The sequence below is a fragment of the Xiphophorus hellerii genome, chromosome 15 (genome assembly GCF_003331165.1).
Source record: "Xiphophorus hellerii strain 12219 chromosome 15, Xiphophorus_hellerii-4.1, whole genome shotgun sequence".
Classification (NCBI taxonomy): Eukaryota; Metazoa; Chordata; class Actinopteri; order Cyprinodontiformes; family Poeciliidae; genus Xiphophorus; species Xiphophorus hellerii.
Window position 1 is genome coordinate 25,767,882 of NC_045686.1, and position 27,819 is coordinate 25,795,700.

General features: G+C 38.8%; 2 long non-coding RNA genes across 2 annotated transcripts; one reads left to right on the forward strand and one right to left on the reverse strand.

Annotated features, from left to right (window-relative positions):
* Nucleotides 1-167: 167 nt before the first annotated feature.
* Nucleotides 168-27,819, forward strand: LOC116734547 (uncharacterized). The gene is made up of 4 exons (XR_004342239.1): nt 168-178; nt 17,280-17,286; nt 19,468-19,853; nt 27,741-27,819. It is a non-coding gene; the product is annotated as an uncharacterized LOC116734547 (long non-coding RNA).
* Nucleotides 8,295-8,692, reverse strand: LOC116734550 (uncharacterized). The gene is made up of 2 exons (XR_004342242.1): nt 8,528-8,692; nt 8,295-8,421 (listed from the first exon to the last, which is right to left on the reverse strand). It is a non-coding gene; the product is annotated as an uncharacterized LOC116734550 (long non-coding RNA).

Here is a 27,819-nt window from a genome sequence, read left to right on the forward strand (position 1 = left end):
GCTATAGCAACTCAAGTCTATTTTTCTTTAATTGTGCTTCTAAATCACAAATAGCCCGAAATGTTATTAATGCACATAACACTTGGTAGTAAAGAACAACTTCTTTTTTTATTTCCATGTGTTTGACATCATTGGAAAGCTACACTTTCAGAATCTGTAAATAACTCAAAATGCCCAAGTGGGCCTGGTTCATGGTTTTGTTGTGGCCGGTCAGCACCACTGTACTCATTAGGATGAACAAAGAAAACAATACACGAGTTAAGAGACTAATCTTTTAATTTCAGGTTGCATCATATATTAAGATGTGTTATTGCAGGGCAATTTCAGGTTAGGTTGTCTGTGACTGTTAAGTGGGTTTAATGGTCCTCAGCCTGAAAACATTTGAGAAACACTGGTCTATGGTAATGTCCCTTTAAGTTGGTTACCAGCCATCTTAAAATGGTGAAAGAAGAGAAGGATATGATGCATTTCCACAGGCCACCAGCCTTTTCCATGTGACGGTATCCTGTCCAATGCATTCTATGTTCATTTACTTCTAAATGTGTCCTAATTGTACAGTTTACATCTCATCATATCAATATCTATACATTTATGTAGTTTGTAATTGTTTTTGCACTTTTATCTTGGGCATGTTGCTGTACTAAGCAATACCAGGGCATCACAGCATCATAGCTAACAAGCTAGCTATTTCATCCAGGTTGATACTGGATGAAACTAGCCCTTTGCAGTTAGTTTTCATGCAAGTTAAAATAACTAGTAACATCAGGTTCTAAGCAAGCTGGATAGCATTCCCTTTGCCCATAAAATTGAGCATATTAATTTTGTAATAAGTTACCTGGGAGGTTCCCAGTTCTGTATTGTTATATGTTTATGTATTTTTAGTTGATGTTTTGTCAACTCCATTTTTTTCTGGTGGGTAAGTGGCTTCATTGGGAAAAGAGCAGTCTCCCTGGAAATCCCTCTCTATTAAAGAAGCACAAAAACCTTCCCCTCACTGGTAGATCTAGCCATAAACAAGTGAGTACAAGACTGCTGTAAAGTATAATCAATTAATTGTTGTCTTGATAGAAAAGTACACCGTTTGATTGCATGATGTGTATAATTTCATGTTTACATGAACACAAAATGCATCCTTATGACTTTCTTTTTGTCCTCAAGCTTTTACTAGGTGATCAGAAGTATTAAGGTGAGTGTTACGTTAAACTTGCATCCATCTTATTTCTCATGTATGCATATATTTAGTGCTTTAAAGAAATCTCTTCAAATTAAATCAGTTGGCCTAAGGATGAGCTGCTTAAATTTTGGTGGTCAAGATTAGGGTCACACAACCCATCATTCTGTTCTCTTTCTATTTCAAGACATTGAATCCAGAGAGGCTCAGCTAAGGCAGACATTGCAGAGAAAACCATGGACATCTACACTGTCTTAGCAGAGATCATGGTGCTGATGATCCAGGCAATGGACACTTCCTAGATGTGGAAGTTCACCATTACCTGCATGCATGATGCTTTATACATACTCAACTTGAGCTATCCAAAAAGCCTGAAGTGTACATTCAAGGTGTACCAGAAAGTCTTGGACTCAGCCAAGCTTTCAGGCATTGAAAATCAAATTTTTCCATTGATTTGCCTGGCAGTAATGCAATTTGTGATCATGTAATTTCATATCTTTGACATGTTTACTGCTGGGTTTTAAAGTTAATAAAGCTATTGAATCAAGAAAGTGGCCTGATTGTTCTTATGCATCATCATTAGAGAGACCTAATAGGCACCCTTCTGTCAAAATTTAATCGGAGTTTGATGGATGAGTGATTAATGACCCTAATTAATTGATTGCTATTAATATCCCCCCCTCCCCCCCCCCTTTCCCACCCATCCCCCACTCCATCTGTTACGACATCTGTTATTCCTTCACCTTCTGACCTCTATGAGTTTTAAGAATAATACAATTAAAGTATGAAAAAACAATAAGTGTTAGATAATCTAGAATAATATACAATATAGTATATTTAAATAGAATGTTGTAGTTACCTCCGGTTTTTCTCACTAAGCCATTTGGTGTTTGTGCGTGTGTGTCCGGCTCTCTCGTGCTGGGGGATTCTCTTGACCTGAGGGTCATCACAGATGGCCTGCAAGGAAACTCTATGTCTCCGGAAAACAGATTTTCAAACCGTCATCGATTATCAGCTCGGAATCTGCGCGGGAAAAGGGTTCCTGCCAGCTGTCCGTGTCTTTCAGGGTGATTCTCATCAATTATCAGGTATAACTGTTTTACCGCTTTATTTTATGGTAGCACGATTAGTCAGTGCTAACTATGAGTTTGTGATTTCCTTCATGGCTTAAATTTTAAACTCTTATAGATTTTCTTTTTCTGTAACACTTGCTAGTGTGAAACATTTCAGTAAATGTTCCTCATTTGTACACGTACTTCTGAAGAATATGTGAGACAGTAAACAGGCCTACGTGAGGCTGCTCAAATTTAACTTATATCTTTCCGCAGTTAAAGAATTTGTCCAGACTTTTCCAGAATTTGGTCCGGCATCATTGTGAATGATTTTGTTCAATCTTTTTCTTACTGTTGAATCAACACTGATCTTCCCACTGCTTCATGTTTTCTCCAAAATAGTAAATATTGGTATAAATACATTTAAACTCATAGATTTTTTTTCTGTAACACTTGCTAGTGTAATACATTTCATGAAATGTTCCTCATTTGTACTCGTACTTCTGAACAATATCTCACAGGGACTAAACAGGCCTCGGTGAGGTGGCTCTTATGTATCTTTCAGCTTTCCCTCCACCCATTATCTTACACACTTTAGTGTGTTCACTAACAAAATATAGTACACCTCTAATTTTTTAAATTTTTCATTATTAAAACTTTTAAATGATCAACGTGAACCATCAGTCTGTATTAAAATAATTAATATAATTCATATTATTTATTTAGATTTGATGTTTTAATGTGTGCCCTTGGATTTATATTGATTTATTCAATATAATATATTGATTTATTTATCAAACTGAATAGCTATTCCGTTTTTTTTATATAGTATTTATTCTTTTGGTGTTTGTTGCACAAATTCAAATATATGCTGGCTATCAACCAACAATTAAATCAGTGAATTTGTGTTTTTTCTTAAATACTCCCTCTCACGGAGACTTACTTACATCTTCTGACAACTAGCCCTACTTATAATAACATTGACTAAATTTGCTATTGGTACACTTTACCTAAAAATTTAAATTAAACATACTCACTACACAACCATGCTCCAAGAGTTGCTCACAACATGGTGAATTGTTTTGTTACCTTAAAAATGATCTGCAGCTTTTGTTCCTTGATGCTGTCTGTTCACTAACAGACAGTACAACACCTCTTGTAATTGATAAGCTTATAAATGATCAATGTGAAGCATCAGTATGCGCTAAAGAAGATCATATCAGTCAGATTAAGTAAAATATCATTATACTCAAAGCAATCAAAATTATATTTCTCTGAAAGGTCTTTTTTTCAGGGAGTTTAGACTGTATGAAAGGAATCAGTGAAATATACTATGAAATATTTTATCTGCTGCATCCCCATAATAAAACTTCAATTGTGAATTGAATGATTACATTGCATCTAGATACAAAAGAATCAACCGTTAATTAGTAATCATACTGACTAACAAGATCTGAACAAACAAGAAACTTGACTACCTCAAGGGATTTCTCACATTGGAGAATAAACCGTCTGACTTTCTTTAGCCACTAATTTTAACCTTACCAAAGTTTTGCCTTGGAGCAAACAGGTACTGAGTTTGAAGCGGATCAGACGCCTTCAGCCATCTGCTAAAGCTAGACTCCGGCCTTCCTCACTGTAAAATAAAACATTAGACTTAAAAAAAGTTCAAGCGAACATCACTTAATTATCATAGACTTGTTGTATGTACTCATCTTAAACAAGTGGCAGGAACGTTTGGATATAAAAAAAAAAGCTTTATAAGTTAATCTATTTAAATTGAGTCCATGCAACAAGTAAATTAAAAAAAGTGAACTATTTGAAAGTAGTGAGGATTTAGGTGGTAAAAGTTGAAGATTTTAACATGCCCAGACACTACACCATTTCTGCTCAAGCAAACCAAAAGGTTTTGAACAGAACAACCATGTCAAATAATGAGACCATGAATCTTTAATCTATGTAGCAAATATATTGCTGCTGCTGCTGTAAGCAGAAAATAAAAGAAGTTTTATGGAGAATAATATTTTGGATGAGTTTAAGAATATTGTTTGCCAAAATCACACGGTGTAACTACACTTGTCTTTTATATGTTGCAGTAATTGAATCTTTTTGAGGCAATTGGTTTGCATAAATTAAAGTAAATACGGTCTATTTTCCTGCTCCACATACTTAGTTAGCAATTTGCCAGTTAGCTTCCCAGTCTGAACCTCTGGGCAATGTCTTGATTCAGTCAAATCTTCTATCTTGTATCTCCTGAACTCTGATATTTTGCTTGCTGGTCTTCATCATGCTTTGAATGGAGTATCGGGTTTCTCTTACTTTAACCCGCCCAACTTGCACCTGATTGGCATGTTAGCCTTTTGATTCCCTCCCAGTGAGGCGGCGCTTCACAAAGCAAACTGTTTGTCAAACTGTTGATCTGCCTCATGGCTGTTTTAGAAGATATGGTGACTGAGGTTTAGACAGTACTAGCCAGCTCATGCAGCTTGTTTTTATTAGATGGCTGTCCTAAAAGTACATATCTTTAAAATATGAATAAATACGTACAATTCCATAATTATTCGATCCAACGGTTATAGAAGTTTTGTAATAATGCAATTCAGGTATTTTACATTTTCTGGACTAAAGGAGGATTTCAGTTCAACACCTGTGGTTTCTTAATGTAAGTGTTTCTGCTACTGGACAAGAAACAGGGTTGAAAGAGGATTTAGAAAGCAAAATACAAAGATGATAGTTGTTTTTACCGAGAGCAAGGCTGTGACTAGTTATCAGTACAGCATGAGACCTGTAAAACTGTTGGGTCCATACGACCAAGGAGGGAACCAGTCATCTGCTCCAATAATTTATTGGCCTTTAGGAAATATTTTTGGACACAGCCATCCGCAGGAGCAAGATGAAGCAAGAACATCACAACATCAGATGTATTTTTTCATCCTTATATCCCTGATTTAAAACTATTTTTAATTTTGTGTCATCTTAAAGATGGACAGATTCAATTATTTTTTCACCCCTGGAAAAGTGTAATGTGTTTATTATGAGTAGGATTAACCAAGCTGAAGGAAAACAAAGAAAAAGGATAAATAAATATTCATTGATTCAGAACCGAATCAGCAAATATGAACTTATGAAACTATTGAAACCTTCAAGAATTTTATGTTGTGTAAGATATTTAAGAAACTAATACTGAATCTGCGCTCATGAATTTCTTTATTTGGTCGTTATCTCTAAAATACGTTTACCTTTTGTTTTGTTGAACACCAGACATCTCATCTCTTTTCCACAGTTTTTCACTTAGTTCCACTACTGCAGTGGATTTTATAGTCAATGTTTAAAGCCAGCACAGAGTCTGAAGCGATGGAGGAAATTTACGTCAATATGGAACCTGTTGGAAAAACTGCATCTAATCACACAGGTAAGAACAAAGTTACAGAGAAATTTAGCATGTATTGAATTCAATTTTGCTAAGGTTGAGGTTTTTGTTAAGGTTGGAGCATCTCCAAAGAGAGGCTCTGCCTCCGTGCGGCTGTCTGTTTGGGAATCCTGAATGTTTTACTTTTGGCTGAACTCATCGCCCTCGTGTTCACAGTGAGTCTTGTTTTAGTCATCTTGAAGATGTAAAAAGAGTAAATTTTATGTTTCTGTTATATAAAAAAAGGTCATTGTTCCCCTTCTAAAATCAAACTGACCAAATAGCAAGGGTTTAAAAAAGAATAAAGCTTGGTGACTCAAAAGTTTTGCAGAGAGGTGAAACATTACACTAAGTTACATGAGTTTGATTCATTTCCAGCAATGGTTGCATTTGCAGCCATTTAGGTTAGCGTGTCTTTAATATCTTCTCTTTTTCAAACTATTTACCCAACGATTCATTGTTCAGTGTTACCTCAGTTTAAATTCTACAGGCATAACCAAAATCATGAAACTATTTTGTAAGTCTTAAGTGAAAATACGGTCTTACCACTTCTTTTTGCAAACATGTTTGTTAATTTTTTTTTCAGCTCATGACATGACAGCAGATTTTTCTGACATCAGCAACATTCTGACCGAGCAGAACAGCAGCAGCGAGTTTCCCTCCATGATCGCTAACTTCACTGAAACGGCTCCACGAGCTGAAGACACTTTAAGGTTGGTCAAAACTTTAAAAAAATTTGGATCTCGTTAAAAATTGAATTCTACTCTGAATTGTAGAGTATAACTAATAACTTTCCTTTTTGGTCTAAATGAATATAATGTAAATGAACAACTTTTATTTTAATTTATTAAGTGCTCTATCATTTGCGTGTGCTGAAAAACAACAATGTAAAACAAACTAAACTTTGATTTTTTCTCCTTAAAGGGAAATTGTGTCCTACAGAACGAACAAACATCAGTTGTTCCTGTTCATCCAGGGGCTGCGGAAGAAGAGAAGAACAGATCCCCTAGTGATGGATGATATTATTCACCAACAATAATGTAGCTTACGGTGTTACATAAAACCCTAAAGATGAAATGTACACTTCCAACTGTTGTGACCTGCATCTAATAACACAACTATTTTACCGCTTGTACTCTGTGTTTTTCCTTCTTGTTAAAATTCTGACGTGATAAACAAACGTTAGAGGATGGTTTTGTGCGGAGGATCGGTTTAGCATGATGCGCTCTGAATGTGTCTTAATGTGACTTTTACTATGAGACTTTATGGAGTTCCAGTTGTGTCCGGTAATAGTGGATTAAATTCTATCTTGGTAGAATTATATTTCCAATTATTTACTATCATTTGTAATAAAGTGATGCCAACACCACGGATTCAACAGTGAGGAGTTTGTTCTAGTCATCTTAAAGATGGAAAGAGTCAATGTTGTGCTGATTCTGAGTAACTGAATGATTAACTGAATGACTTTTCATTCATTTCAGAGTTCAATCAGCGAGGTTATTCATTTTGTGATGGTCCTAGTCTAAGAAAGAAAGAAACAAAGAAAGAAAGCAGCAAATGTACATGTTGGTTCCACCAGCTTCCCCCTGAAAATACGGATAAATTCAGTCATTGTAGGGTTAAAGTAATTTGAAGAAGGAGAAGCGTATAAACAAGTCAAGTCAATGACGAGTCAATGACATGATGCTTTCTGCATTTTTAACTCGGTTAACTTAACTTTTTGGTTTTTTTACTGACTTTAATACATTTAAATCGCTGCGTTGTTTGATAAGTAGAATGGAAATGACTTTTTTGTAAATGGTCTTGTAAATTTGCGTTTTATAAATCAACTGAATTGAATTAAGAAATTTGACCTTCGGATTGGACTGAAGAGAAATGATGAGCAATGTTTTATGGGTTTGGGTTTTATAAAGCAAAGATTGGTATTTTTAATTTTTAATTGTTTTTTGTAACATCAAAAGTTCATTTTTGAGGCAAACAGAAAATCCAGCTTTTTGTAGTTTACTGGGACTAACAACCCCCGGACAAATTTGGAAAAAATTCATGATCTTAAATTTTATTTACAAAGCAATTTTCAAAGAAAGTTCTAATATCCTGTACAACATAATTCACAGGTTACAAATACTAAAAAAGTCAAGCATTAGAATCACTAAAAACTCATGAGAAAAAAAAAAAAAAAGAACTTGTGACAACAATCTTGCTCCTGAATTTGGGTCAGGAAAATAAAGCTAGGGAAGCAAACTCTTTCAAAATTTAGATTTACAGATTCACAAGAAAAGCTACGTTTTCAACAACTATATAGATTTAGAAAACAAAAAACAAATTTTAGGCATAACTATGGTATTTTACCTGCCTCATGTGCTTTGTTGGATCATTTTGTGTAGCATGATTTAGTAGTAGCATCATGTAGTATGATATGCACAGAGTGCAACATCAGTGTTTACAATAAGTTTCGTATCTTTAATGACAGGAAACATCATTTTTACATCAGTGGGATGTTAAAAGTCTTGTATCTAAACATCTTATGTGGAGGTTTTTATTGTTTCCTTATTTATTGTTTCCTTAAAACTGTTTAAGGAGTGTTGATTTCATCCAAAATTTTAAGAGATTATAAAGGATTTAAAGCTAAAAAACCCCCAGTGAAAATGTACTACACGACATACATTTGAAGCTGTGACCCAACACAGGGCAGGCTGTACACTGTGATGGAGATATTTGTCTCTTTAAAGATCTGTTCCAGGATCTTTGACACCTTTGACCACAGCAGCTGGTCCAGGCCACAGCCAATTCTGAGAGAGGAGATACGAGACAAGCAAATTGTTTAATTATTCCCAATAAAGAAGAAGATTTAAGGGTATTTATTATAGTCATTTATTCACAATAGTTCCTACAAACCGAGGTATTGATATCCTATTGACACCATTTTCTAAGCAGTGAGATTTCATGTCTTCCAGACTCTGTCTTAGGCTGACATACGTGGGTTTCTGGCTGGGTTTTTTCTTTGTGATCTGAGACACATAATAGGAAAGATACAGTTACCAGATCGAATAATGAAACAGGTTTTGGTCCTATGCAGTATAATTGTGGTATATTTGCCAGATAGTAGATGAAACGTTGATCATGTGTCAGGACAGCACACTGCCCCGGAAGCTTCTCTATTAGGACATACAAAAAAAATACAAAACAGGATATGATTTAGCACTTGCTGTTGAAATCATACATTTGAACAAGCGTAAAACATTTTTTCACCAAAACAAAGACTTTAGTAACTAGTCTGACTCACTCTGCTCCTTTAACTCTGAGACTCGACCAAACTTCTTCTTGAACATCACCGCTATGCCTGCTCCCATGCGACAGTCTTCACTGATGCAGTGGGCCAAGGATTCATCGCGTGGACAGGAGAACAAATCTCCGGTGACATACTTTAATGTCCAGTTGGTTGATTGATAGAGTTTCTCAGTTTTACCCATGTTCATACTTTCTTCAAGCGCAATTTGGAGAAAAGTATAACTACAAAGTACCAAGTTGGTAACGGCGCTTACTACAGCCTTGCTTATCCCCTCTACATGTGGCCCCACACTAGGCTGTGTCTCATTGTTCCTTAAAGCACCACCCACTTTAGCTGAATTTTTTTCCAAATTTGTCCGGGGGTTGTTAGTCCCAGTAAACTACAAAAAGCTGGATTTTCTGTTTGCCTCAAAAATGAACTTTTGATGTTACAAAAAACAATTAAAAATTAAAAATACCAATCTTTGCTTTATAAAACCCAAACCCATAAAACATTGCTCATCATTTCTCTTCAGTCCAATCCGAAGGTCAAATTTCTTAATTCAATTCAGTTGATTTATAAAACGCAAATTTACAAGACCATTTACAAAAAAGTCATTTCCATTCTACTTATCAAACAACGCAGCGATTTAAATGTATTAAAGTCAGTAAAAAAACCAAAAAGTTAAGTTAACCGAGTTAAAAATGCAGAAAGCATCATGTCATTGACTCGTCATTGACTTGACTTGTTTATACGCTTCTCCTTCTTCAAATTACTTTAACCCTACAATGACTGAATTTATCCGTATTTTCAGGGGGAAGCTGGTGGAACCAACATGTACATTTGCTGCTTTCTTTCTTTGTTTCTTTCTTTCTTAGACTAGGACCATCACAAAATGAATAACCTCGCTGATTGAACTCTGAAATGAATGAAAAGTCATTCAGTTAATCATTCAGTTACTCAGAATCAGCACAACATTGACTCTTTCCATCTTTAAGATGACTAGAACAAACTCCTCACTGTTGAATCCGTGGTGTTGGCATCACTTTATTACAAATGATAGTAAATAATTGGAAATATAATTCTACCAAGATAGAATTTAATCCACTATTACCGGACACAACTGGAACTCCATAAAGTCTCATAGTAAAAGTCACATTAAGACACATTCAGAGCGCATCATGCTAAACCGATCCTCCGCACAAAACCATCCTCTAACGTTTGTTTATCACGTCAGAATTTTAACAAGAAGGAAAAACACAGAGTACAAGCGGTAAAATAGTTGTGTTATTAGATGCAGGTCACAACAGTTGGAAGTGTACATTTCATCTTTAGGGTTTTATGTAACACCGTAAGCTACATTATTGTTGGTGAATAATATCATCCATCACTAGGGGATCTGTTCTTCTCTTCTTCCGCAGCCCCTGGATGAACAGGAACAACTGATGTTTGTTCGTTCTGTAGGACACAATTTCCCTTTAAGGAGAAAAAATCAAAGTTTAGTTTGTTTTACATTGTTGTTTTTCAGCACACGCAAATGATAGAGCACTTAATAAATTAAAATAAAAGTTGTTCATTTACATTATATTCATTTAGACCAAAAAGGAAAGTTATTAGTTATACTCTACAATTCAGAGTAGAATTCAATTTTTAACGAGATCCAAATTTTTTTAAAGTTTTGACCAACCTTAAAGTGTCTTCAGCTCGTGGAGCCGTTTCAGTGAAGTTAGCGATCATGGAGGGAAACTCGCTGCTGCTGTTCTGCTCGGTCAGAATGTTGCTGATGTCAGAAAAATCTGCTGTCATGTCATGAGCTGAAAAAAAAATTAACAAACATGTTTGCAAAAAGAAGTGGTAAGACCGTATTTTCACTTAAGACTTACAAAATAGTTTCATGATTTTGGTTATGCCTGTAGAATTTAAACTGAGGTAACACTGAACAATGAATCGTTGGGTAAATAGTTTGAAAAAGAGAAGATATTAAAGACACGCTAACCTAAATGGCTGCAAATGCAACCATTGCTGGAAATGAATCAAACTCATGTAACTTAGTGTAATGTTTCACCTCTCTGCAAAACTTTTGAGTCACCAAGCTTTATTCTTTTTTAAACCCTTGCTATTTGGTCAGTTTGATTTTAGAAGGGGAACAATGACCTTTTTTTATATAACAGAAACATAAAATTTACTCTTTTTACATCTTCAAGATGACTAAAACAAGACTCACTGTGAACACGAGGGCGATGAGTTCAGCCAAAAGTAAAACATTCAGGATTCCCAAACAGACAGCCGCACGGAGGCAGAGCCTCTCTTTGGAGATGCTCCAACCTTAACAAAAACCTCAACCTTAGCAAAATTGAATTCAATACATGCTAAATTTCTCTGTAACTTTGTTCTTACCTGTGTGATTAGATGCAGTTTTTCCAACAGGTTCCATATTGACGTAAATTTCCTCCATCGCTTCAGACTCTGTGCTGGCTTTAAACATTGACTATAAAATCCACTGCAGTAGTGGAACTAAGTGAAAAACTGTGGAAAAGAGATGAGATGTCTGGTGTTCAACAAAACAAAAGGTAAACGTATTTTAGAGATAACGACCAAATAAAGAAATTCATGAGCGCAGATTCAGTATTAGTTTCTTAAATATCTTACACAACATAAAATTCTTGAAGGTTTCAATAGTTTCATAAGTTCATATTTGCTGATTCGGTTCTGAATCAATGAATATTTATTTATCCTTTTTCTTTGTTTTCCTTCAGCTTGGTTAATCCTACTCATAATAAACACATTACACTTTTCCAGGGGTGAAAAAATAATTGAATCTTTCCATCTTTAAGATGACACAAAATTAAAAATAGTTTTAAATCAGGGATATAAGGATGAAAAAATACATCTGATGTTGTGATGTTCTTGCTTCATCTTGCTCCTGCGGATGGCTGTGTCCAAAAATATTTCCTAAAGGCCAATAAATTATTGGAGCAGATGACTGGTTCCCTCCTTGGTCGTATGGACCCAACAGTTTTACAGGTCTCATGCTGTACTGATAACTAGTCACAGCCTTGCTCTCGGTAAAAACAACTATCATCTTTGTATTTTGCTTTCTAAATCCTCTTTCAACCCTGTTTCTTGTCCAGTAGCAGAAACACTTACATTTAGAAACCACAGGTGTTGAACTGAAATCCTCCTTTAGTCCAGAAAATGTAAAATACCTGAATTGCATTATTACAAAACTTCTATAACCGTTGGATCGAATAATTATGGAATTGTACGTATTTATTCATATTTTAAAGATATGTACTTTTAGGACAGCCATCTAATAAAAACAAGCTGCATGAGCTGGCTAGTACTGTCTAAACCTCAGTCACCATATCTTCTAAAACAGCCATGAGGCAGATCAACAGTTTGACAAACAGTTTGCTTTGTGAAGCGCCGCCTCACTGGGAGGGAATCAAAAGGCTAACATGCCAATCAGGTGCAAGTTGGGCGGGTTAAAGTAAGAGAAACCCGATACTCCATTCAAAGCATGATGAAGACCAGCAAGCAAAATATCAGAGTTCAGGAGATACAAGATAGAAGATTTGACTGAATCAAGACATTGCCCAGAGGTTCAGACTGGGAAAGCTAACTGGCAAATTGCTAACTAAGTATGTGGAGCAGGAAAATAGACCGTATTTACTTTAATTTATGCAAACCAATTGCCTCAAAAAGATTCAATTACTGCAACATATAAAAGACAAGTGTAGTTACACCGTGTGATTTTGGCAAACAATATTCTTAAACTCATCCAAAATATTATTCTCCATAAAACTTCTTTTATTTTCTGCTTACAGCAGCAGCAGCAATATATTTGCTACATAGATTAAAGATTCATGGTCTCATTATTTGACATGGTTGTTCTGTTCAAAACCTTTTGGTTTGCTTGAGCAGAAATGGTGTAGTGTCTGGGCATGTTAAAATGTTCAACTTTTACCACCTAAAATCCTCACTACTTTCAAATAGTTCACTTTTTTTAATTTACTTGTTGCATGGACTCAATTTAAATAGATTAACTTATAAAGCTTTTTTTTTTATATCCAAACGTTCCTGCCACTTGTTTAAGATGAGTACATACAACAAGTCTATGATAATTAAGTGATGTTCGCTTGAACTTTTTTTAAGTCTAATGTTTTATTTTACAGTGAGGAAGGCCGGAGTCTAGCTTTAGCAGATGGCTGAAGGCGTCTGATCCGCTTCAAACTCAGTACCTGTTTGCTCCAAGGCAAAACTTTGGTAAGGTTAAAATTAGTGGCTAAAGAAAGTCAGACGGTTTATTCTCCAATGTGAGAAATCCCTTGAGGTAGTCAAGTTTCTTGTTTGTTCAGATCTTGTTAGTCAGTATGATTACTAATTAACGGTTGATTCTTTTGTATCTAGATGCAATGTAATCATTCAATTCACAATTGAAGTTTTATTATGGGGATGCAGCAGATAAAATATTTCATAGTATATTTCACTGATTCCTTTCATACAGTCTAAACTCCCTGAAAAAAAGACCTTTCAGAGAAATATAATTTTGATTGCTTTGAGTATAATGATATTTTACTTAATCTGACTGATATGATCTTCTTTAGCGCATACTGATGCTTCACATTGATCATTTATAAGCTTATCAATTACAAGAGGTGTTGTACTGTCTGTTAGTGAACAGACAGCATCAAGGAACAAAAGCTGCAGATCATTTTTAAGGTAACAAAACAATTCACCATGTTGTGAGCAACTCTTGGAGCATGGTTGTGTAGTGAGTATGTTTAATTTAAATTTTTAGGTAAAGTGTACCAATAGCAAATTTAGTCAATGTTATTATAAGTAGGGCTAGTTGTCAGAAGATGTAAGTAAGTCTCCGTGAGAGGGAGTATTTAAGAAAAAACACAAATTCACTGATTTAATTGTTGGTTGATAGCCAGCATATATTTGAATTTGTGCAACAAACACCAAAAGAATAAATACTATATAAAAAAAACGGAATAGCTATTCAGTTTGATAAATAAATCAATATATTATATTGAATAAATCAATATAAATCCAAGGGCACACATTAAAACATCAAATCTAAATAAATAATATGAATTATATTAATTATTTTAATACAGACTGATGGTTCACGTTGATCATTTAAAAGTTTTAATAATGAAAAATTTAAAAAATTAGAGGTGTACTATATTTTGTTAGTGAACACACTAAAGTGTGTAAGATAATGGGTGGAGGGAAAGCTGAAAGATACATAAGAGCCACCTCACCGAGGCCTGTTTAGTCCCTGTGAGATATTGTTCAGAAGTACGAGTACAAATGAGGAACATTTCATGAAATGTATTACACTAGCAAGTGTTACAGAAAAAAAATCTATGAGTTTAAATGTATTTAAACCAATATTTACTATTTTGGAGAAAACATGAAGCAGTGGGAAGATCAGTGTTGATTCAACAGTAAGAAAAAGATTGAACAAAATCATTCACAATGATGCCGGACCAAATTCTGGAAAAGTCTGGACAAATTCTTTAACTGCGGAAAGATATAAGTTAAATTTGAGCAGCCTCACGTAGGCCTGTTTACTGTCTCACATATTCTTCAGAAGTACGTGTACAAATGAGGAACATTTACTGAAATGTTTCACACTAGCAAGTGTTACAGAAAAAGAAAATCTATAAGAGTTTAAAATTTAAGCCATGAAGGAAATCACAAACTCATAGTTAGCACTGACTAATCGTGCTACCATAAAATAAAGCGGTAAAACAGTTATACCTGATAATTGATGAGAATCACCCTGAAAGACACGGACAGCTGGCAGGAACCCTTTTCCCGCGCAGATTCCGAGCTGATAATCGATGACGGTTTGAAAATCTGTTTTCCGGAGACATAGAGTTTCCTTGCAGGCCATCTGTGATGACCCTCAGGTCAAGAGAATCCCCCAGCACGAGAGAGCCGGACACACACGCACAAACACCAAATGGCTTAGTGAGAAAAACCGGAGGTAACTACAACATTCTATTTAAATATACTATATTGTATATTATTCTAGATTATCTAACACTTATTGTTTTTTCATACTTTAATTGTATTATTCTTAAAACTCATAGAGGTCAGAAGGTGAAGGAATAACAGATGTCGTAACAGATGGAGTGGGGAATGGGTGGGAAAGGGGGGGGGGGAGAGGGGGGGATATTAATAGCAATCAATTAATTAGGGTCATTAATCACTCATCCATCAAACTCCGATTAAATTTTGACAGAAGGGTGCCTATTAGGTCTCTCTATCATTACCTGCATCACACAAATGTGATGCACTTGATTAATTTTGTTTATTACATAACCATAAATAATATATATTTAAAGAAACATTTGCTATTTATTTTGTAAAGGTAACCTGATAATTATGTGATTACTTTATGTATTTGAAATAAATATACTCATTATTAATTTAGTATACTGTACTAATATACTTTAGTAATACTAAATACATAAACCTGAGGATTATGCATTTAAAATAAATATGCTTTTTATGCATCATGTAAAACCTTATATGATGATTAGTGTAGTAAAGCATATCTATAGATAGGTTTATGTTAAAATTATCTAAAAAAAAGTAAATGGGAATTTGTCATGTAATAAAATTACATAAATCTTATAAATTAGGGTTAAATATTTCTGACAGTGTATAATATAGTGATAAGTGACTGGTTGTTAGTATACTTCTGTTAAAGGTGGAGATGAAAATGTGTTTTCATATACTGATACTTAACTTAAACATATACATTGTAATTCTGTAGCTTATAAATAAGAGTAAAAACTCAACATAAAATCACAGTAGGGACTTTCCTACAGTTTTTACTCTTATTTATTTGTGTTATTAAAAGAAAGCTGTTGATCTTGGCATTTCCTTCCCCTAACTCTGCTTTACCAACACATTCCAGATCACAGCCGTCTCTGATATGTTTCACTTTCCTTCAAGTGCTTCTTGAGATGTTTGCTCCTCAATGGAGAGATTTAAAAAGAACAATTTCATCAAATGTTACCTTTTAAAAAAGTGACTAATCTTTTAAATCCCCAAGTCAGATCGCCCTTTAAATAGAGTGACAAATAAATTGGGTGGATTAAGAGGTAGAAAAGGGCAGCCTCTTCCTCCTCAGAATAAACATGGTATAAGTTCAGGGAGCATCAAAGCTGGAGTGTGCTGATAAAACAGGCTGTCCTTGGTTTGAACCGTCTTCACTCTGGATTTCTGAAGACTGTATGTTTATGCTCAGCTCTCAATCTTTGGGTAATTCTTAATAATTCAGTTTGGGGTCCTTTGGCAACCAAGTAGAACTTTAAAGTGATAAAAAAGTTGGAATGACATGGAAAACGGCACAAAACAAAACTATGAATTTTACATTTTTCAATCCAATTTATAATGCACACTTATGAAAGCAGTTTTACGTTTGCACTCAAAGACGTAGCTTCATTTGTCATATTTTTGAAGATTTGGTGTAAAAGAATATTTAGCTAAAAATTTCCAGGTGATATTTTAGACCTGGGGTTACAATTCAGCAAAAACACAAAAAATTAAAAAGATACATCTACCTCTGCACGGTCTCAAACCAATGCTTTTAAAAGTACTTTAGTAATCATATTAACCATTCATTCACTTTTGGCTGGTGTCATCTTAAAAGATTTTCAGATATTTGTTCGTTCTACCATGTAAAAACATTATCCAAATTAATGAGGTTCTGGGGACATCTGCTGTCCACAATTCTGATCAGAGGTAAGAAAAGCATTTTTCACAGACACAAAAGTCACAAGCACTGTACAACATAAAATCACAGTTAAGTTACACAAAGTATGAAAATAAGCATTAAAAGAAAAGCAAAATCATGACATAAAAGACTTAGGAAAGGGCTTCTGAAAACCTCTACAGACTCAAAGTGAAGCTGCAGGGCCTGTTCCCACATCATCCCCAACCAGGAGGTTTTGGGCTTGGAACTAAAGGTCTCAGGCAGCAGAGGGTTAATATTGCATAATGCAGATTAATTGAACTACCTATTTTGACCTAAAGGTCTGTGTCCCGCAGAGGGTTTACATAGTTTACAGGCAGCGTGTTGTGGACTCAACCATAGACATGAATATGTAGATGCCTCATTGAGCGGATGGGTCCATTGCTGCGATACGTCACAACGCCCGTCATATTTAATGTGTCATATCTGCCAGTAGCTAATACAAGTAAAAGGATCAAACTTAATAGAGCGTTGTTCTACAAAGTATTTTAAGTTAATACTTGTCACTGACACTTTCCCAGCTCCCATCTGCAGCTTTTGCCCTTCTGTCCACTGTCTCTCCAGAAAAACCAGGATGGATGGTGGAGCACACAGAGACCTCACGTGTGTCCATTCATTTCACAAAAACGAGAGATCCTTCTCTGATCCACCTTACAGATCCTCTTTTGCTTTTCTTGGTCAGAGCATTTCCTCTCCCTCTGGGAGAGGAGTATGTTCCACATGCTCCAAACTTCATTCTTGATAAGTCCATGAAAAGGTTTGGACTGGAATAAAAATTGTCCATGTAAATATGGTATCCTGTGTCAAGGAAGGATGTCTGAACAAGATTCATGACAACATCGTAAGACAGGCCATGCTCACTTTGAGTTTGAGTTTTGCCAGTGTAAATCCTGAATGTAATGATGTAACCACTGGTTGATTCTGCCAAGACAAATTTTTTCAATCCCCACTTAGTCGGTTTGTCCTTCATGTACTGAGTGATGCCAGTTTTTGCTTTAGTTCCCACCATCCTTTCATCCACAGCCAGCTCTCTTTTTGGGTGGAAATAAGCCTGGCAGGAACAGAGGATGTCGTCGTACAGAGGCCTGATTCTAAACGGCTTGTCATGTCTAGGTGTTCCTTTCTTGTCATTCTGTTCGTCTTCCTCTGGATCACTAAGGTGAATGTTCCAAAATATTGATCTGAACTTGTCTCTGGACATCACTTTGTGCGGAAGGGGCACAGACAAAATAGTCCAATAGTCGTGAAGACTGGGCAGTGAAACTAAAGACATATAGACCATTAGACCAAAAAATTTGTATAGATCTTCTACTTCAATGCCATTCCATTTGTACTTTTCCCTAATAATTTATTTTTTGCTGCATTTTTGTTTGTGTTGTGGCAAATTGTTTTCACTGTGTCAGTGGCAAAATATAATAAAAAAAGGTTCGCCGTGGCTGGAACCTTCTTATGTCGTTTCTCCGTCTTCCAGGGGTCACAGCGGGAGAGTGGCTCAGCGTCACCCCTTGGTGATCGAGACCGCGCAGTTGCGCAGCGCCGCTTACTTCTCAGTTTGGATCTCCGCATAGCTACCTCATCTTCTTCCTAATACCCATGTTCATCTCTCACTTTCTAAAACGAATGACTAAACCGCTACGTCGTCAGAATCCTCGCTGTCTGCTTCAGTCTCAAGCTGCGAGTCTCCCTCGTCTTCTAGCTAAAAAAAGAGCTTCGCTGCCTGTTCCACATTCATTCTTCTCATCATTCTTTACAGACAAAACAAAAAACTATTTCCTACATACAAATTACAAAGTAGATTTTACTGATCGGTCTGATAATAAAAAAAACTATCTGTCGATGTGCCTCTCTTTTTTCTTTTCTCCGTTTCCGCGTTACTGGTCTTTTTTTTTTTTTTTTACTTTTTTCGCGCCGTTACTTGCGTCACTGTAGTAAGTTTCTCAGCAACAAAATATTGTCAACTCTTATCAGTTGAATATGTGAGATCGAGTGAGGGAATCTCCTGTTATGTTTTATTTTTTGTGTTGAGAAAGCGCTTCGTTTCACTGTCTAAGAGTGAAACGGAGCGGGCTTTACAATTTCGCTGATTGAAAAAAGATGGTTTAAATATTTTAGCATAACTTCGGTTTTACTTCGTCTATTAACATAATTTAAAAACTGGTGCGTAGTTTATAATGTGCACTTCAAACTCAAGTTGAAAGTGAGACTCGGGGAGGCAGAGTTTTGCTGCTACGTCACCCCAAATAAGACATGTAAAAAAGACTCATACGCGTCCATAGTCCCCAGAGTCCTGAAATTCTTTTCAGCTGAGATACTAAACACCGAGATAGCTCTGCCTCTCCGGTGCTAATAGCGTTATTAAACCAAGCCAAATAAAAGAGTGTAGCCTAAAATAAATACTTCTCTTTATTAATTGAACATTAATTAGAAGCAGCGCGCTCCGTCTAAATCCCGTTTACTTGTGCTACCGCTCTCAGTTTTTCTCTGATACTTTACCTTTAAACCCGTTAGGAAAAAAAAATCAATTACGTCACACCCGAAAATTAGCTACCAGAGACGCCAGAAGCTTAGCCACTACCAACAGCTGTGCTTTGATATTGCTCCTAAAGCACCAAGAAATGCCAAACAAACAAAAAACTCTTACTGAATGGATAGAACTTGTCTTCCGACTTTTTTTAATTCAACACCAAAAAACATAAACAAATCAGGACCCAGCAGAGGAGGAACTGCTATTAAAAGAACTCAAAAACACACCAAAAAAACAATTACAATGGATTCTTAACAGAGCCACTGTAACATAGTTAATGTTGTATAGAATTCCACTTGTCATTACTTCCAAGTTTGGGTTCATGTGTAATGGGTGAAACAGCACCCCCTCCTGGTGGTTGGCAGTGTTAAATTTACTGAACACAGATATCTCGTTGCCAGTTTATGAGAGATGAGCGCGAGGTAGGTTCACTGAGTTTAACACTCTGGTAAAATGTTATGTTAGCTTGATGCTAACATGAAATGCTATTCCTCGTAAGGTGCTGTACCCGCTGTGATGAACCTGATTCCTGATCAGTCGTTATTCTGTTCCATACAGGTACATATTGTTTTATTTCTTTGTATTTCTGTCTAATATTAATGTATTAAATACGGCCGTTGGCCAGTTTATGAGAGATGAGCGCGAGGTACTGTACCCGCTGTGATGAACCTGATTCCTGATCAGTCGTTATTCTGCTCAATACAGATAAAAATTATTTCATCTCATCCTGTCTCCTGGCCCTTATTCACACAACGCAGAACTGAGTTGAACTGAGCTAGAACCCGATCACGATTACCGAGGTTACATTGGTGCCGTGACCCGTTCTTCAACTACTCCAGCGCGGGTGGATGCGTCTGCTTCCCGGCGCCTCAGCGGATCGTGGGTGGCACATCGGTCCCGGTTATCAGACACGGTGCTCCGTGTGGACTCTTCGCCGCTTCGGTAGTGTGGCGGTGGGCAGTCTAGAAAGTGTGGAGTTATTTTTAAAAAAAATATTTTAACAGTTTTGTTTCGTGGTACAGAGCTAATGTGTTGCTGGGCTGTGGTTATTACCGGATTATTATTTTTTTGCTCTCTCTGTGAAGGAGGGGCTGTTATGTGCTCCGGCACATTGTATTTATTTCTGTCTATTTTTTTTCACTTGGATTATTTTGTATAGAAGTTAGTTATATGATTTTTGTTGTTGTTGTTTAATATGCTTTGGAGTTTTGATAATTCTTTCTTGTAATTTGGTCCGTTAATTTGTGACGCTGTTGGACCGCCTATAAATAGGCTGGGTTGCGCCAGGTAAAGGGCGACGCCCACTCCCAACAAACACCCAGGATGCGTTCTGACGCGGTGCGCACGTCTCCAGCCTGCCACACGGTAGTTTTTGTTAGCTGTTTGTTTGGTTGATGTTTTTTTGTTGTGATTTTTGACCTGGTGGGACCGGTTGTCCTGTTTTCGATTTTTCTTTAGCAGTAGTTTCTTTTTTCTTGTAGTCCGGTACTAGCAGGGGCTTCGACGGCCCTGTATAGGGTTGGCCCCCTGCTGTACCGTTTTGTTCTTTTTGATCTGCTCATCAGGTCCAACTTTCTGTTTATACTTTGGGAGTTTTTGTTTTCTTTTTTTTTGGGAGACGGGGAACCGAGGATTTAATTCTCTTTTTCTTCAGAGAAAAACCAAAAGAAGCTCATCTTAAAGAAAAGGCCGAGAGAATTGAAAATAAAAATTACTTTTGAATCCTCATTTTTGTCTTCGTGTCCTCAAATATGTTGTGCCCTTTGTGGACGTAACAGGGGCACTTTGAGACAAAATTGGTTTGAATGTTTTTACAGCCTTGTCACTCGGGTTTTACTTATTGATTTGTTGAAGGTGCACTTTTGCTCAAAAGAAAAAAATATATATATATATATTTTTTGTTTTTGATCATTAAGTGCTGAGTTATGGCAAACAACAATTCTTTTGGTAGGGGAAGGGGGTTAGGAATGTTTACTCCTATGCCTGCAGTTGCTAGAGGTAGGGGTTTGTCTTTGAATACCCCAGAAGCATCCACACCAAAACCAAATTTTGTTTATTTGGGTGAAAGAGTTAACAACACTGTTGATGCTCCACAGTGTGATGTTGATAGCAGACTTTTGAGTGACATAGTTTCACGAATTGGAGTTTCTATCGGTGAAAGTATTGCATCTTGCATTGAGACCCATTTGAGTAATACAATGGGTCCAGGGGTGGTTGGAGCTACAGCTAACGAGTCTGCCATGCTAAATGTCATTGTTCACCCAGATGTAAAAGAACCTGTGAGTTTTAAAGGGGATCATGATTCATGTTCAGTCCAAGAGTGGGAGGTTATGATGTTATCTTATATGAGAAAGAAAGGCATCCCTGTGGCTGAACAGGCTGATGAGGTTATGTCTAAGCTGGTGGGGAGGGCACATGAAGTAGTTAAAGTTGGCATACGCAGTAAATCTGAAAATCTGACTACAGGACCTGAACCCATTTTTGAGATACTGAAGCAGCACTTCAGCGATACTATGTCCTCTAATTTGCCCTTAGCGGACTTTTATGCTACACTGCCCCACCGCAACCTACATCCCTTTGACTATTGGCTGAGACTCAACAAAGCTTTGGATGTGACAGAGGACTCTTTGAAGAGACAAAATAAGGCTTTTGACTCTCTGATCCTGAACTGTCGCTCATATTCAAATGTAGGCAGCTGAAAGACTGGCTGACATTCACGAGAAGCTTGCAGAAATCGCAAGCGACTAACCACACACAGAATGTCAAGTTTCTGGTCTTCCCAGCACCAGGAAGTCACCTCCTCTGTGCAAAGTGCGACACTCAGTACTGAAGTATTACCTCCAGCCCCAGTTGTTGCACCACCTATTGGGAAGTAAGCTGAGAACTCGCCGGACCACCTGGACCGGGTCATCGCTCTGCTCGAACGTGTTCTGGAGCAGCAGCCACAGCAGCACAAGTTTCAAAGTAGGTTCAAGGCACACACCCAGGGGGACCAGCCGACTAAAGTAAAGCCTGCCGTACCTTGTGCTGTGTGCAGCGAAGGTGGACACACTACTCAGTATCACTGCAGGTCCAATCATCTGTGCTTTAGCTGTTTTGCACCTGACCACATCCGACCGGAGTGTCCAGGGGCTGTGGTGAGGAAGGCTAGGAGCGATAAGCAGGTGGTGCAGTCTCAGGAAAACTGACTGGCCTGCATGTGGTGGGGGGAAAAATGTTGGGCCTAAAAGTGATCCCCCTGTTCCAAATTTTGAAGATGACATGGAGTCTATGTGTCAAAGTGCATATGAAGTGAGAGATATGGGATATACACCAATATTCCAAAACATTCAGAGACTCAAACAGCATGACAACTTGTTTTATGAAGATGTGACACTGGGAGGAGTGGTTACGGTCAGAGCCTTGCTGGATAGTGGGTCGATGGCGTGCACTCTGAGCTCTAAAGTAATACCTCAGCTGTTACATAGGAATGTTTTAAGGAGCCCCACCCTTGAGCCAACAGCGACTGTGTTGATTGGGTGTGGGGGATCCAGGACCTTACCTTCTGGCATGTGCGATCTGGAGATGGGTCTTTATGACTGCCAAGTGATTGTCCCGACATTGGTTGTTGAGAACCAGAATGAAGAACTGATTGTTGGCAGTAACCTGTTGAGATACATTATTAACAGGTTTAAGCTGAGGCAAGATCTCCAGAACCAGGGCCCCACAGCACTCTGTGACAGTAGTGATGCAGAGCAGAAAATGCTAGGCTTGTTGGCAAGGGTGAAAGCTGCCAATAAAGACATCCATGATGCAGTTGGAACTGTCAAAATCAAGCGAGCTGTTACTCTTGAACCTATGGCAGAGCATCTGATTTGGGGCAAGTTGCCACAGGTGAATAATCTGTTGGCTGGATGTACTGTTGTGGTGGAGCCAACAACAGCAAGATCTAAACCGAGTACAGTCTTAGTGGGGAGGTCGGTGTCAATTCTAAGAGCAGATGGGTGGCTCCCATTAAAGGTCATTAATCCATCAGACAAGCCGGTTACCTTGAGATGTAATGCTAAATTGGCTGATGTGTGTACTTGTTCAGTGGAGATGTTTGCTGGATCCCAACTTGGCATTCATCAACAAATACAAGTGCAGTTGGACAACAGTACAAGACACAGCCTCGTCTCAGAGGACTCCACCTTGCCAGATCATCCTCACCTTGTGACACCGTGCTCAGTTGACACCCCTCAGGCAATGCTTAGAGGACTGGGACTGTCGGATATAGACACCGAGTCATGTGACGTTGCCCCTGAATATAAGGCTAAACTGGCTGAGCTCATTGTTCAATACCAGTCGATTTTCTCAAGGGACAAACTGGATTGTGGTAAAGCCACGGGTTTTCTACATCGCATCAGAGTCATGGATGAGAAACCATTCAGATTGCCATGTAGGCGCGTACCACCAACCCAGTATGAAAAATTGAGAGAGGCACTGGATGAGATGAAGGAGCGTGAAATCATACGGAAGTCTAGCAGTGAGTTTGCATCTCCCCTGGTACTCGTGTGGAAGAAGTCTTACGGATTTGTAATGACTTCCGATGGATCAATGCACGCACTGTCAAGGATGCACACCCACTCCCTCATCCAGCTGATGCTCTAGCAGCCTTGGGGGGCAATGCCTTTTTCTCAACCATGGATTTGACTTCCGGCTATTACAATGTGGAAGTGCATGAGGCTGACCGAAAGTACACTGCCTTTTCATCGCCTTTTGGATTGTACGAGTATAATCGGATGCCTCAGGGACTCTGTAATAGTCCAGCGACATTCATGAGAATGATGCTAAACATCTTCGGTGACCAGAACTTTATGAGCTTGCTGTGCTATCTGGATGATGTCCTGGTGTTTGCTCCAACAGAAGACCTAGCGCTTGAGCGTCTGCACATGGTCTTCCAGAGACTCCAGAATCATAACCTCAAGCTCGCCCCAAAGAAATGTCACTTTCTGAGGAGGTCAGTGAAGTTCCTCGGTCATATTATCAGCATGGATGGGATCCAATCTGACCCAGATAAAGTGACTGCTATCGCCGCCATTACTGAGTCAGACCTTATGGAGGTTGGCACGAATATTCCCTCACAGAGGAAGATCTGTTCCTTCCTTGGCATGGTAGTCTACTACCAGCAGTTTATTGAGGGGTGTTCTGCTATGGCCAAACCATTGTTTCGGCTGATCCCATGCTCTAAAGGTCCGCGAGGAGGTGGAAGAAAACGCCGCCAAATCCGCAAACAGTTCCGTGCTGAGGATTGGACAGCAGATTGTCAGCAGGCTTTCTGTCGACTGAAGCAGGCTTTGCTAGATCGTGTGGTGCTGGCCCACCCGAACTTCAGTGAGCCTTTTTCTCCTGTCTGTGGATGCGTCTACTGACGGACTTGGTTCAGTCCTGTCACAAGTGCCTGCTGGTGGTTCAACAGCCAGACCGATCGCTTTTGCAAGTAAATCACTAAGTTATGCCCAATCTAAATATCCTGCGCACCGACTGGAATTCTTCACCTTAAAATGGGCGGTGTGTGACAAGTTCCATCACTGGTTGAGAGGTCACCAATTCACTGTGTGGACGGACAATAATCCACTAACCTACATCCTGTCCAAGGCTCGGCTGGATGCGTGTGAGCAGAGGTGGATCGCTAGGTTGGCGCCATTTCAGTTCGACATCAAGTACATCCCTGGATCAAAGAATGTTGTGGCTGACGCCCTTAGCAGAGAGCCCTTCGTACAGTCTAGTGCGTCTCACCGTTTGACAAGAATGCCTTATGATGAGCTGCTGGCAGAGGCTGCAGTGGTTGGTGCTAATGGGATCCAGGAGGTGTTTCGCTGGTCAGCCAACCCACCTGAAGTATTTGAGTGCGACCTACAGATATCTCAGGGTGTGGTGGTTGTTAAGACGGGAGCAGTATCATCACTGGAGGTTGCTGCTGTACTCCAGGGATGCAGTGAAAATGGTCCTGTGGTGTGCCTGAATGCTTTTCTCCTGCCACAGTTTTCACAGACTGTTCTAACAACCCCAAAAGTCAACTCTGAGGTGCTCTCGCTTGAAGTGTTGCAGGAGAGGCAGAGAAATGACCCGGTTCTAAGTAGGGTGATCTTCTTTGTAGAGAGAAAGCGGAGACCTTCCAGGAGGGAACGTGTCAAGGAGTCCTCAGAAGTCCTCAAGCTTTTGAAAGGCTGGGAAAAGCTTGCATTGGGAGATGGCGTTCTGTACCGGGTAGCTAAAAACCCTGTCACAAAGAAAAAGTCCTACCTTTATGTTGTCCCCCGCTCACTGCGCCAGAAGGTGTTACAAGGTGTTCACAATGAGGCTGGTCACCAGGGTCAGCAACGGACTCTGTATCTGACGAGACAGAGGTTTTATTGGATTGGCCTAGTGCAGGATGTTACTGAGTATGTACAACACTGCAGACGGTGTGTTGTCAGCAAGTCACCAGAGCCAGAAGCCTTTGAAAAACATAAGGACCTCGGAACCTCTGGAACTTGTCAGTATTGATTTCTGGACTGCTGAGGATTCTTCAAACAATTCACTGGATGTGCTAGTGGCTACTGACCACTTCACAAAGATGGGACACGCTTTCTTGTGCCCCAATCAGTCGGCTAAAGCAGTCGCACACCAACTGTGGAACAACTACTTCTGCATCTATGGGTTTCCCAAGCGACTACATTCCGATCAGGGGGCCAGTTTTGAGAGTTCGCTCGTTGCAGAGTTGCTGAATGTGGCGGGCGTGCAAAAGTCTCACACTACGCCTTATCACCCCATGGGGAATGGCTCCTGTGAGAGAATGAACCGGACTCTAAGCAACATGATTCGAGCACTGGCACCAAGAGCTAAACATCGTTGGCCTGAGGCCCTGAAATCTCTGACATTCACCTACAATTGTACAGTGCATGAGACGACAGGATATGCACCGTTCCTGCTCATGTTTGGGAGGGTGCCACGTCTTCCAGTGGACGTCATCTTTGGTTCGGTGCTCAGTGATCCAGAGGTGGTGGACTATGATCGCTATGTTGAGACCCTGCGAAAGGACATGAGAGAAGCTATGGCCGTAGCCCAGTCAACAACAACTAAACAGCTCCAGCGTCACACTGAGCTATACAACCGGAGAGTACGTGGTGTACCGGTGGAAGTGAACGACAGAATGCTGCTGGCCAACAAAGGAGAACGTGGAAAAAGGAAGCTTGCTGACCGCTGGGACAGCACGGTGTATGTGGTGGTTGGAAAGGAAGATGAGAGCCACACCTTCAGGATCCAGAATCCCACTACAGGCCAAGTAAAAGTGGTTCACCGCAATCTGATAATGTCGATAAACTTTCTGCCTTTACCTCAGGATGACCAGGAGGAGGTTCTTATGTCTCCGGCATCAAGTTCACTTGACCTCAGTGTTGAGAGGTCAGCAATCAGTGATGTAATTTCTGACTCAGCAGAGTTTAGAACAAGAGTGTGGGTATCTGACCTACCTTTGGGAGCAGGCAGGGAGACAGATGCAGAAGATGCTGAGCAGGTGGAGGGCACTGTGCTGGAGGGAGCTGTAGAACCTACTAATGCCCTATCAGAGGTGTTGCCTCTAGCCCACCCAGTCCTTGATCAGTTACAACCCTCTGATGGAGCTGCTTTGATGGACAGCAGTTCAGCAGACTCTGGTTGCTCAGCAGTCCTAATGGCTTGCCCAGAGACCTTTCCGGCTCCTGTTACGGACACTCTCACTGATGTACCTGCTACTAGTACTTCTACAGTGACAGTAGTTGATGGTGCGACTGCCCGTAGATCTAGAGCTGGGCGATTGTTGAGACCAGTGACTAGACTTATTGAAATGATGCACCAAAGAACAGCATTAGTTTGATGAGTTCTTACTTATAAAACTACAGTTTTGTTTGTTTCAATTTTGACCTTGAGGTTTTGTAACAATTTTGATATTTCATGTTTGTTTTGCTATTTGCGAGGTGAGTTTGCAGTTGCATATTAACAAAATATGTAAATGGGCATATTTCTTTCCCTATGTATGTAGGTGGGGTCTGGCCAACCTTTTCTCATACTGATCCTCATGGGATAGTCTAAGTGACTGGGTATTTGTAACTGTAAATTTGATGTGATTGTACCTCACAAGTGACTTTGGAAACGGTGGTTGTGTATTGGTTTCCTGTGCATTTGAATAGAGTTCTTACTCCATTTTGTGCTTTTGTACCTGTGGTTTTACTGTATTTTTTTTTCTTTTCTTTATCTTTCTTGCTTTTTCTATTGTTGTTTTGTTTTGTTGTAATGGGGCAAGTGGAATTGAGCAGGAGGGAGTGTAACATAGTTAATGTATAGAATTCCACTTGTCATTACTTCCAAGTTTGGGTTCATGTGTAATGGGTGAAACAGCACCCCCTCCTGGTGGTTGGCAGTGTTAAATATACTGAACACAGATATCTCGTTGCCAGTTTATGAGAGATGAGCGCGAGGTAGGTTCACTGAGTTTAACACTCTGGTAAAATGTTATGTTAGCTTGATGCTAACATCAAATGCTATTCCTTGTAAGGTGCTGTACCCGCTGTGATGAACCTGATTCCTGATCAGTCGTTATTCTGTTCCATACAGATAAAAATCATTTCATCTCA